The 9,753-nt window shown below is 35.8% G+C and overlaps 1 protein-coding gene across 1 annotated transcript in view; it reads left to right on the top strand.

Moving 5' to 3' along the window:
- The window catches only part of LOC144229016 (uncharacterized), a 166,554-nt gene that overhangs the window by 416 nt on the left and 156,385 nt on the right, over positions 1-9,753 (top strand). Inside the window, exons 2-5 of the mRNA XM_077760966.1 lie at positions 208-231; positions 828-851; positions 1,153-1,179; positions 2,132-2,152. The gene's annotated coding sequence lies outside the window, so the exon portion shown is untranslated. The remainder of the gene's footprint in view (positions 1-207; positions 232-827; positions 852-1,152; positions 1,180-2,131; positions 2,153-9,753) is intronic.

Genomic DNA, 9,753 nt, shown 5'->3' with positions numbered 1-9,753 from the left:
GAACTTCAAACTCTTATTTTCTTAGCTTTTGCTTCTCCATTAACCAGAATTCCACCAGCTGATTTTAAGTTTCTGGAAAGTTCAGATACCTCTGATCAGAAAATCTTTTCAAGCAGTTATATCACTAGAAAATTTACCAATAGAAAAAAATGAATAGGACAGTAAATGAGGAGGGTGCAGTAAGAAATATTTCTGCTTATTTTTCAGTGGAACCAACTCCTCACACAAATAGTAAGTCTTATGTATTCATTTAATTATCTGTCACAGGACTCGATTGGTTTCTAGTGAGGTCCAATATCTGGACATGTTGATATGCAAAGGGCCTGAGGTAACTCTTGCTGTCTCATTATCAAAGTCCCTCTGGGTTATTAATGATGTACTAGAAAGTTCTAACACTACTGATTTATATAAATATAAAGAAGAAAGTAAAAAGTTTTGCTTCGCTATAAAGACCAACAAGTTGCAATCTACAGAAAAGGAAAAAATGAAGGAAGAGAAATCGTTTTTCATTTGGATCTATTTCCCCACCCAGTCTCTTTTTCTACGTTTGAAGTCCAAGATATCCAGGGGAAATTTCTCTGGCCATTTTGGATTTTAGAAGCTTGAAGATGCTATTTCTTTGACATCCTATATTCATATTACCAATAATTCATCTTTTTAATAACTTTATGGAAAAAATCAAGTTCTACTGATTTACATAAAAAAAATAAAGATCAGAGGGTAACATTTCCCAGAAGTTAAAAGTGACACGTTATAAGGAACTTCACAAATCGAAAAACTGAATGAGGAAGAAAAGAAAAGGAAATTTTCTCTGTTCTATTTTCCAGCTGGATCAGTTCCACCTGCCCTCAGTAAGTCTTTCCATGTTTTCTCCACTATGGGGTCCTATAACCTCTTTCTCTGACAATTGTAGGCATTTCCGGGTATGGGTACATACTTCCTAAACTACTTGTCATCCCATGGCCAAATTCCATGATTATTAATGCTTTTTGGAAAGTTCAAATCCTGCTGATTTATATGAAAAGTAAATGACAACCAAAGAGTATATTGTCCCTATTGTTAAAATGACCTAGTGAGCAAGAACTCTCTCACAGAGAGGGAAAAAAATCATGGGAAAGAAAAGGCTTATAAAGATACTTCTCTGTCTTTCAGCTGGTCCACCACCTTCAGTGCGCAGCGGTAAGTTCAGTCTGTTCTTTTACTGTTTTCTGTTGTTCTTTATGAGCCCTATGGACCTGGAACTGCCCTACTCATTTCTAATTCCTGTGCAGCCACCTAAGATGCATAGCTCTCACCTTCCTGTGCTTTCTGCTCATCCTGTGAAGTAAACTTACATTTACTTAATTTCAAGCATATGTTTACTTTGCATCTCCTCAGTGATAAGAAGTTCATAGGTGATTTAACTATTACATGATATTCTATTTAATCCTTGTGGTAAATCAACTGATCTCTTTGTAATGGCTATGAAACTGAACTCACATACTTGCCCAAGAACACACTCACTGAACCATAGTTTGAACCAAGAGTTGTGTGACTACCAAACTTCACCACACAAATATGCTTCCCTAAAAAGACACTTGCTCCTTTCAAACAATTATTCACTGATATCTAATTTGGTTTTTTTGTTTGTTTGTTTGTTTGCCCTGGCACCAATAAGGATTATATCTGTTTCTCGACTATGGTTCTCTGTTTAGTCATCTTCAAAGTCTAAGGGACTTTGTTCGGTTAAAGTGATTTGAGTTTCTCATTGCTCTTGCTTCCTTATTACCCAGCTTCCCCCTATACTATAGATAATTTAAGAAAATACTGACTTGACAATAAACTATTTGTAAAAAAAATACTGATTAAAAGAAAAGAAGTTAAATAGAATTTGTTGACAACAACAAAAACCTGAAAAATATTAAAAACCGTGAAAAAAATTAGCAGAGGTAGGCAAAATATTTGAGAGACAGACAGGAAGTCCAAAAGGATGTTTAAATGGAGAGAGATTTTTGAGTGTTCCCTCCAAGTATGTTTTTTTCGTATGCCTACCCATGTCCTCCCCTCAGAGACACCAGTGGAGTATATTAGATAATACTATGTTTTCTCTACTTAAGAAAAATTAATGGATTTCTTTTTGCTTATTTTTTAGTGATTTCACAAAGAACCTCAAGTAAGTTCTTTACTTCTCAGCCTGTCAAATGTGAGAACTTTTCCAAGCACAGATATTATATTTTTAAAGTGAACAAAGAATTGATTCATGTTTCTCATATTTTTTGCTTTCACATTACCCACAGGTCTCCCAATTAGAACTGCAAGACAATTTTTTTTCATTTATAGCTGTAGGAGTTCCCATTACTTCAGTTCTTAACTCAATTTCCTAGGAAACAGATACCAACAGTGATTCAATATTTAAATCAGATCAAGTACTGGCAACAAGTTGATATTTAACATAGAAGCCACCAGAACACTATGTCCTAAGTTCTATTATTCAAATCTGGTCCTCATATCTATGTTAAAAGTGATTTTTACATAATACCAATATCCCTTGGGATTCCTAAGATTGAAATTAAATCACATTAATATTAAAACCCAAAGCTCCTGTCAAGACTAAAACTCAGATGCCAACAGAGCCCCGGCAGATAATGTAAATGAACAGGTGAAGAACGTCACCTGGGAACAGTAGAAAGATCATGTACAGTCTAAAGAGGGTAGTTGTCGCTCAGCTCCAGCCAATTTCTCCACCCAAGAACACATATCTAGAGTTGCCAAGACATCTCACTTAATCCAGATTTTAGATAAAATTTCCCAATTTTTAAAACATGATAGACATCTAGATCACTCTAACAGATAACAAACTTCCTTATATACCCCTCTACTTCCATCTAAACACATTCTGGTTGTAGTTTTACAATGATGCTTGAAAAATTTCAGTAATGTCAGGACACGAGGATTGGTATTAGAGGAGGGAGAATTGAAGCTGTTAACACAGACATTCTACACATTCTTTCTGAGTCCTAAGCAAGGAGGCTGCCAGCTAAACAGTCTCACTGAGAGATGAAAATACAGAGTCCACAGAGTTAATGGTGCAGACCCAAGGATGAGGTTGGAAACCTCAAATGTCCATGTCTGAGAACAGGCCCCACAACTGGGAACACCTGAGTTCAGCAGAAGGGATTATTAGTTTTGCAGCTAGAAATTATAATCTGGAAGCTAAATTGAAATAGTTTAGTGTCTTTTGTCACAGAAAGGGTAGGAGTTAAGAGAGTTTTAAAATCCAAACCTGAGGGGTTGGGAGGAGGAAAATACGTATGACAAAGCACTAAAGGATATACCACCTTCTTTCTGGATGTCCTGGTCTTGGCTGTTATGTGTTTTTATTATTAAAAGTACACAGCAGAACTTAAACATAAAAAGAGGCCCTAGAGGGTAGAATGACTTCCAAGGGGGCAGAAACTGAATAGGAATACATTGTAAGGAGAAACTAACATTAAGGTCTTGGCAAGAAAGGTGAGGGGCTGAGGGAACAGAAATAGCAGCTTCACTTCAGAAATAGAGCTAGAATTTCAACACTTGCTCTGAGATGGCAGCCAGTCTCAGGATCCAGCATGGTGAGAACTGGAATGGACACTCCCTGAGCAGAGCTGGGAGCAGAAAATACCCTACCTGTCCAAGGAAAAGAACCAAAATATTTCCACCTCTCTACCCTGGCCATGAAAACAGAGCCACTCACACAGGACCAGACCTAAATGTGCTCAGGGCTCAGAGCCCTACTGGAAGTGTGTCTTCCATGCAGTACAGGAATCCCAAGCCAAAACAACTGAGATCTGCTTTGGTGATACTATATCCTTTCCTATCCTATACTACAGTATACTATACTGCAGTATACTATACTATACTATACTAGGCAATAGTAACCATGAAATTCCTCACAGGAAGGGAACCACAACAGAATATTCACAGGACAAAACATCCACAAAGATAATTCTCAAGGAATAAGAGAGTATCAAAGAATTATGAAATGCACAAGGAAATCCAGCATCACATGAGCGACACTTCATAAGCCCCAACAAACTGGAGAATTCCAACCCAAAGAATTATGCAATAATATGAAGAGGACTAAAATATTAAACTTTTAATCTTCAAAGATATTAATGCATTCAACAGAAATATATTGTGTGCCTAGTCTAATTCAGGCATTATCCTAGACACCAAGAATGTAACAGTGAAAATGACAAAGACCCTGCACTCAAGAAGCTTACATCTTGAAATAAAAACAGGAATATTATAATAAATAAATATATAATCACTTTCAGATAAATGCCATGAAGAGATATAAGCAGGGTAACAGAAGAGACTACAGAAATGGTTACAGAGGTGTGAAAGAGTGCTCCAGGCAAAAGAATAAGGATATAGGGTCTGCTGTATGGATGAATATTCTAGCCCAGACAGATGAAAAGAAAAAGGAAGGATGGCTGAAGATGAGGTTGGAGAAATAGGGGTCACATATAGAGGCCTTGCAGTCCTTGGTTAAAAAGGCAGCTTTTGTTTGGTTATAATTTTATAGGAGCTCTCTGACTTCTACATGGAGGATTAACTGGAGTGGGAGTAACAAGGGCAGGGAGCGCAAGAGAAGCAGGAAAAGCAGTTAGGAGGACGGACACTAAAGAACGACCAGTTACATGTGAGTGTGGCAAGAAGTACAGGGATCAAGAGGAGATGGGGAGGTCTTCAGATTCCATGGATTTTTAGGGTATAGCCAACAGATTCTGCTGTTAGATTGAATGTCAATTTAAATGGAAAGGAATCAAGGGTTAGTCTCAGGTTTGGAGCCAAAGCCTATTTACTCAGGTAAGATGAGAAGAAGGGCAGGTTTAGAGAAGGAATTCTTGAGTTCAGTTTTGCATTGTTAAGTTTGAGACACCTTAGAAATCTATGACTAGTTTATTGAAAGTCTGGACTCAGTAGGCCATGGGGATGTTCTTTGACACATATCTCTTCCCTATCCATTAGCTTTTGAGGTAGAACACATAATTTACCAGTCACTTTAAATTATTAAAAACCCTTAGGTCACTCCTCTTAAAATACTCTATTCTCTTAGCAGTCAATCTTAGATCTACTGATTCAGAATAGGGAGGAAATACAATTTGCTTCTCCTTCCTGTCCACCTCATCTGATTATAGTCCCACTGAGCTGGGGGTAGGAAGATGAATTTCACTTAATTAAGCATGCAATTTTCCTCCTCTGTTACTTGCAGTCCTTTTCTCTGAGGACATGAGTCTGACTGCCCTTCAATGTCATTTAGGGTAGGCCTTCAAATGTCTTGAGAATACATGTTGAGTTCTTTGAACGAATCTGCCAGAGCTTGCCTAGTTCTGAGGACTCTATTGCACAGTCCCTGATGTCAGTGTTGACTCCAGTCTGGCCTAATACTGAGCCCCTCAGCTCCCTCCCCACAGTGTACCTCACAGTCTGTTACTACTGTCACCAAATAGGCACAAACTTGGGTAAGGTACCAGCATAAAATCTTATATAGATTTGGAAGAAAAGTGACATTTGGTACAGGAGAACTAACTGGGCATCATTTGTTAAGGCCTGAGAGCCAGCACCTCTGCATTGCACAACTCCAGGAAACCCTCCTTATCATGTCTGAGAATGCGGATCCCAGAGCTGTGCAATTCTCTTCATGAGGGCTCATCTGGCATCAGCCAGGTCAGGAGGGAGACGGGAGGTTATAACTTTTCCTCAAGTTTTTGATACTAGTTGTCAATTTGGGGATAATAGGAAAAGTCCCACTCAGCATCCTGTTCCCCATCCAAGCATGCACTATGTATCAAAAAGTATACGTACATTTTTTAAATTTGTTTTTAATGTTTATTTGCGAGAGACAGTGAGACAGAGAAAGAGAGAGACACAGAGAGAGAGAGAGAGCATGAGCAGGGGAGAGGCAGAGAGAGAGGGAGACAGAATCCAAGCAGTGTCTGTGCTGTCAGCACAAAGCCTAATGTGGAGCTTGAACCTATGAACCATGAAATCATGACCTGAGCTGAAGTTGGATATTCAACCAACTGAGCCACCCAGGCACCCTGAATATGTAAGCTAAAAAAGTCTATTGCTAATACAATATATATGCCAGACACTCAAAAAAAAAAAAAAAAGCACAAAAAAGAGAAAATACAAAGACAAGTTTGTTTTTTTAATGAAGTGGGAGAAAAATATCCATATGTGTTCCTTAATATAATACAATAAATAAAATAATTGAGATACACATTTAAAATGGAACTACCAAAGAGCCTAAAGAGCCACTGGGAAAGAACAACAAAGCTAGAGGCATCCCACTTCTTGGTTTCAAACTGTATTACAAAGCTATAGCAATCAAAACAGTATGGTATTGGCATAAAAACAGAAACACATTATCAGTGGAACAGAGTAGAGAACCCAAAAGTAAACCCATGGATATATGATCAATTTACAACAAAAAAGCCACGGATATACAAAGACAACTTCTCCATAAATGGTGTTGGGAAAACTAGATAAATACATGCAAAAGAATGAAATTGGACCATAACTTACAACCATACACAAAAACCAACTCAAATGGAATAAGGAATTAAATTTAAGACCCTACACCATAAAACGCCTAAAGGAACACATAGTGGGTAAGCTCCTTGGCATTAGCCTTTGTAATGAGTTTTTGGATTTGACACCAAAAGCCAATGCAAGAATAAATAAATGAGATTATATCAAACAAAAAAGCTTCTGCACAACAAAGGAATCCTTCAACAAAATATAAAGGTAACATACCAAACGAGAAAATATTTGCAAATCATATATGATAAGGGGTTAATATCCAAATTATATAAAGAAAACATACAACTCAATACCAAAAAAACCCCAAAACAAAAGCAGTCTGGCTTTAAAAAGGACAGAGAAACTGAATAAACATCTTTCCAAGAAAGACATCCAAATGGTCAACAGGTACATGAAAAATCGTTCAACACAACTTATTATCAAGGAAATGCAAATCAAAACCACAATGAGATGTCACTCACACTGTTTAGAAGGGCTACTATCAAAAAGACAAGAGATAACAAATGTTGGCAATGATGTGGAGAAAAGGGAACCCTGTGCATTGTTGGTGGCAATATAAATTGGTTGAGCAACTATGGAAGAGTATAAAGTTTTCTCAAAAAATTAAAAATGAACTACCATATGATCTAGTAATCCCACATCTGAATATATTTTCAAAGGAAATAGAAATAGGATATCAAAAGGATATCTGTATTCCCATGTTCACTATAGCATTTCTCACAGTAGACAAGACAGAAACAGTCTACATGTTTATCAATATATATGAATCGATTAAGAAAATATTGTACATATACACACACACACATAATGAAATATTATTCAGCCATGAGAAAGAAGGAAATTAGCTGTTAGTAGTAACATTAATGGACTTTGACAGCATTATGCTAAGTGAAATAAGATAGAAAAAGACAATATTATATGGTACTACTTATATCTGGTATCTTTGAAAAAATCAAATTCATAGAAACAGAGAGCAGAAAAGTGGTTTCCAGGGGTGTAGGAGTGGGGAAAATATGGAGAAGTAGGTAAAAGGGTAAGCACTTTCAGCTATAAAATGAATAAGTTCTAAGGATCTAATGTAGGACATGGTGACTATAGTTAATAACACTGCATTATGTAACTGAAATTGTATAACTGAAATTTGCTAAGAATAGCATTTAAATCTTAAATATTCTTCCTAAAAATCATATGCATAATTGAGGTGCTGGACGTGTAATTAAATAGATGGGAGAAAACCTTACACAACAAATGTACATCATATCATCACAATGTACACTTTAAATATGTTACATATTTTACTTGTCAGTTACACCTCAATAAAGCTGAAAGAATAAAAAAGAAAAAAATCCCCAGAGTAGAACAAAATAATAAAATCAAAATAAAATATTAAGAAACTAATCAAAATTGTTTATTTTGTTGAGAAAACTTAAACAGGAAAAACACAAATGTAGGGGAAAAAAGGAAATTATCTACATACACAATATATATTTTAAAATCATAAAAGAATGCACTAAAAAACTCTATGAGAATACATTAAAAACAAAATTACCAATTTAAAAAATATATATGAATTACCAAAACTGACTCAAAGAAATATAAAACCCAAAAATTGTCCTAAATTGGAAAATAAAATGAACATTGAGTCAAAAGAACACTTTCACCTAAAAAGCCCCAGACAAGATAGTTTTACAGGGACGGATTGCCAAACTTTCAAGGAACAGATGATTCTTATATTTGGAACTGTTCCAAAGAATACAAAAGAAATGAAACCTACTTCAACTCACTTTATGATGTTTCTTGATTTCAAGGTAAGGCAAAGATTGTAAGAAAAAAAAGTGCATAGACATATTTTCCTTAGAAACACAGCTACAAATTTCCTAAATAAACAGTGCAATGTTACATTGATCATAAACACAGTGATACTGTATTTATTTTTAATCCCTCATAACTATGATAGAAATTATAGAAAAATTATCATTAAATTCACTAAATTCATAGATAAAAGAAAATGTATGATCATTTATAAAAATAAAGAAAAATTATTTTATAAAATTCAACACAAAATGTTAACCAGATTCTTATTAGCAAGAAATAAAAACTTTCTGAAAAGGGAATAGATAAGAACTTCCTTAATCTAACAAAGGAGATTTATTCCTTTATGATTCTTAAGAATTCTAAAAAACAAGGGGTGCCTGGGTGGCTCAGTTGGTTAAGCATCTGACTCTTGATTTTGGCTCAGGTCATGATCTCCCGGTTCATTGGATCAAGCCCACATCCGGCTCTGTGCTAGCCTGGTTGGGTTTCTCTCTTTCCCTCTCCCTCTCTCTGTCCCATTCCTGCTCTCTCTCTCTCTCTCTCTCTCTCTCTCAAAATAAATAAACATATAACAAAAGAATTCTAAAAAACAAAATTTTAGAAGCATTACCACTCGAGTCAAGATCAAGAACAAGATAACTACTACCAATTATACCAGCCTGTGCAATAAAATAAAAGCAAGAGATATAAAGACACAAAGAGAAGGGAGAAATTCATCATTATTTTCAGATTATGATTATTTGCATAAAACTACAATAAATGAACAAACTACTAATACTTAATATGATGTCAGCAAAATTGTTAGATAACAAAACAGCAAANCCAAAAAATGTGTTGTCTTACAGAGAGAGCATGACAAATACTGAGAAAGCAAACTGAACCCCTTGTTTTTTAACCTAGCCAGGTCAGCCATTTTGCCTGAGCACTTGACATTACACAAGATGGAAAAATTTTGTATCCTGAGATAAACTAAGAGAGAAATATGGGGAGGTAAGACAGGTAGGGGATGGGAAAGAAGAAGGAAGCAAGGAAGAAGGAAGAAAGAGAGGGACAGAAGAGAGGCCATCCATCCAACTGGTCTTGTCTCCTCTTAAATAGCTCAGTTTAGCACTAAAACCTAAAATAAAACTTTAAGCCCATTTGCTATTGCTACCTCCCTAATGGAAATAATTTTGGTGCTTACTTTAACGAGGTTTATATATACAGATGTGTAGTGACCTTTGTCAATATATAATTATAATGCAGAATTCATTTATTTGCTATAGATAACAATGAGAAAACTGACTACAACTTTGTAGATTGTTCCCCTTATATTCTCCTTATATATGTCTTTTATTATGTGAGCCAGTTCTTCTAAATAAAGCCTCC

The sequence above is a fragment of the Crocuta crocuta genome, unplaced genomic scaffold (genome assembly GCF_008692635.1).
Source record: "Crocuta crocuta isolate KB4526 unplaced genomic scaffold, BGI_CrCroc_1.0 scaffold762, whole genome shotgun sequence".
In the NCBI taxonomy this organism is placed as follows: Eukaryota; Metazoa; Chordata; class Mammalia; order Carnivora; family Hyaenidae; genus Crocuta; species Crocuta crocuta.
This window is presented reverse-complemented; position numbering and strand designations above follow the sequence as displayed.